This window comes from Eumetopias jubatus, unplaced genomic scaffold (assembly GCF_037043125.1).
Source record: "Eumetopias jubatus isolate StellerSeaLion01/CBP00866 unplaced genomic scaffold, mEumJub1_p1.0 scaffold_5, whole genome shotgun sequence".
NCBI classification, from domain to species: Eukaryota; Metazoa; Chordata; class Mammalia; order Carnivora; family Otariidae; genus Eumetopias; species Eumetopias jubatus.
In genome coordinates, this window is record NW_028274811.1 from 28769720 (window position 1) to 28773145 (window position 3426).

Below are 3426 nucleotides of genomic sequence, written 5' to 3' on the forward strand. Positions count from 1 at the left end.
CACTGCGGCAGAGAGCAGTCCGGCTGTGAATCATTCCCCAGAGAACCGGTGCTGTGAAGGGAAACCGAAACCGGTCCTTTGCAGAGGTGGTGTGCAGACTGCTATGCAGACTCTCCTTTCCCAGTGCCACCTTCTGAGGCACGGGAGGTGCGGCTGGCGGGGCTCAGGAAGGGTCCCTGGGCAGCAGAGCGTGCCAGGCCCTTTCTGGATCCCCGGCCCGTCATGACCAGGCTCGTTCACAGCCAGGGCCCTATTGTTGAAGTGCCTGCTGTCTTGCATTCCCCTAATCCTCTATTCATCCAAGTCCTTCCATTCTCAAAGTTCTCAGAGCCAGGGAGCCTCCACCGTGAAGCCCCTGTCGAACACCCAGATCCTGCCTGCTTCTGAGTCCCCGTGGATTTTTAAATCGTTTTCTCAGGGTTTTGTATATTTGGTCCCCCCGCCTTGTCTGTGAGCTCCCTGAGTGCAGGGGTGGTGCCACATCTCTGCCACGCCGTGGTATGAATTAGTACACTCTGGAGTTTATTAAACGTGGAGGTTTGGCTACCACCCCCCCCCCCCATGACCAGTGAATTTTGTTTTTTGGAATGATTAAAACTTCCCTTCTTGAAATTTTTATAAAACTAATATATTTGTGGGGCGCCTGGGTGGCTCAGTCGGTTAAGCGTCTGCCTTCGGCTCAGGTCATGATCCCGGGGTCCTGGGATCAAGCCCCACATCGGGCTCCCCGCTCAGTGGGGGGGCCTGCTTCTCCCTCTCCCACTCCCTCTGCTTGTGTTCCCTCTCTAGCTGTCTCTCTCTCTCAAATAAATAAATAAAATCTTTTTAAAAAACCTAATGTATTTGTCTAAAAAGCCAAACAATATAGAGGTATATAAAGAAGAAGTTAATAGGTTGTGGGTCTTCCTTTCAGTCTCATTCCCCTGAGGCTATCACTGTTGTAATACAGGGTAATTCCATGTACTTCTCTTTCCATACACAGACAAACTTAAAATATATACACATGTATTGGGATTTTACTTTTTCCTCATTTATTTATAAAATGAAACGTGGCTCATGCTAGACACAGTACTCTACATCTTCACATTGCTTTTCAGTTAAGCACCACATCATGGCATTGCACTGGCTAGTAAATTTGCTAGGGGAAAAAAGAGCCTCTCCTGTCAGTAAGGGGCATAGGCGAATTCAGCCTTCTGACATGCATGAATAGCTTTTAAAAAGTATTAAGTAATATAAAAGAAAAATAAAAAGACTCATTAAGAAAACATGCATTGTTAAAGGAGAATTCATTATACTATGTGAGTAATTAAAAATAAAAAAAAAAATCCACCATGGCTTTTTTTCTCCTGGTAAAGGTAAGCTGTTTGTTTATTCTTTTTTCTCCCTAATACGTGCATAATTTATACTCCGTGGTAAACACATAACATCAATTTATCGAATACTTCAACGGATGGACATTTGATTTTAATTTTTTGGCCCTAACAAACAATGCTGCAGTAAACATTCTTGTAGGTATGGCCTGTAGGACATACTCCTAAAAGTGAGGCTTGGGGCATTTTAAATGCTCAGAGATGCTGCTACTTAGCTTTGCTAAGGATGGGAGCATTTCCTCGCGCCCTGGCCAGAGTGGAGTATTCCTGCTTGCCCACAGCCTCAGCAGCACTGGCTGGGACTAGCTGGCTTTCATTTTGTCAATCTGATGGGTCACATTTGTTATTTTCATTTGTATTTTCCCAGCTACAATGAAGTTGCCTATCCTTTCATTGTTTGCTGCCCACTTTTTCATTTCTTCTTTAAATTACGTTTTCATAAGCTTTGCCTCTTTCTCTGCCATGTTTTCTTTTTCTTATTAATTTATAAGAGTCTTCTATTAAGACAGCATCTCAACCCTTTGCTGTATGGATTGCATCTATTTTAATTTTGTCTGTGACAAAACTGGCTACCTAAAATTCAAAACTTGGTGTTGCTGCATATCAAAACTTTCTCCTTCTTAGGGCTTCTTTTTTTTTTTTTCCAAGATTTTATTTATTTATTTGAGACAGAGAGAGTGAGAGAGAGAACATGAGCAGCGGGAGCAGCAGAGGGAGAGGGAGAAGCAGACTCCCCGCTGAGCAGGGAGCCCGATGCAGGACTCAATCCCAGGAGCTGGGATCATGACCTGAGCTGAAGGCAGACGCTTAACCGACTAAGCCACCCAGGTGCCTCAAGGGCTTCTGGTTTTCTTTAAAGCTACTTAAGACCTCCCCACTTTATTTATTTATTTATTTATTTTTTTAAAGATTTTATTTATTTATTTGACAGAGAGACAGTGAGAGAGGGAACACAAGCAGGGGGAGTGGGAAAGGGAGAAGCAGCCTTCCCGCAGAGCAGGGAGCCTGATGCGGGGCTTGATCCCAGGACCCTGGGATCATGACCTGAGCCGAAGGCAGATACTTAACGACTGAGCCACCCAGGCGCCCCAAGACCTCCCCACTTTAAATTTACATATACATTCTCTTAATTTTTCTTCTCATATTTTTTTATAGTGGTCTTTTTTTTTTTTAATTTAGACCACGAGTCTGCCAGGAAGCCATGTTATGTATATGATGCACAGAGGCATCTAGCTTTATTTAATAGTCGGTGTTGACTCTCCACAGGGGAAACAAACCAAAACAAAACATCCTTTCGCCACTGACTCCATATGTCTCATACATGGAGTTATTTTACCTTTTTGATAGAGTAGGTTCCCAGGCCTTACTATCAAAACCTGACCTTTGGGGTAGGAGACAGCATCCACTTGTGCCCACACCATGCAAGCAACCCACATGAGCGCTGGTGCCCCGCCCGGGGAAATCTCTCTGTGCTTGACATTGAACTGTCATTGGAGTAAAGGGAGGGTTTGGATCACACACTCTCAGACTCAGGCCTATGCAAAGCTCTCCAAGTAGCAAATATCCCTTCTTTTGGCTTGGGGAAAAAAAAAAAAGCCCCACCAAATTTTGAATTATGGCAACCCCAAGCGGTGCCCTTAATCACCAGGCTTCTTACCCGCCGGCGACAACAGAGCCCCGGTGTAAGAGGTCCTGCTCAGAGGCACCCTTGTCCTCGGGAGGTTTGGGGGCGGTGTCTGGCTGGCTTTCTTTTCAGTATCTACTCCCGGGCTGAGATTTTCTTTAGGCCAAGTTTCAGCCTGGAGCAAATTTTTTATGGCTGTGAGCTAATCCCCTAGCAAACCCTGGTTTATATAGAAATGCTGACACAGTGCTAGTTCTGGTGATTCAACTGGGGCAGCTGGGCTATTTATGGTTCCCTGATGCCAATCGGGGATAATTCTCATTTAATAGAATCAGTTTCTGTGGGGACAGGGACCCCACTTTTTCCTCCCTAGTGGGGTGGTGGGACGTCTTGCCCCGAGACCTGAGCAAGTGGGCGGCTGCCGGTGGGGAG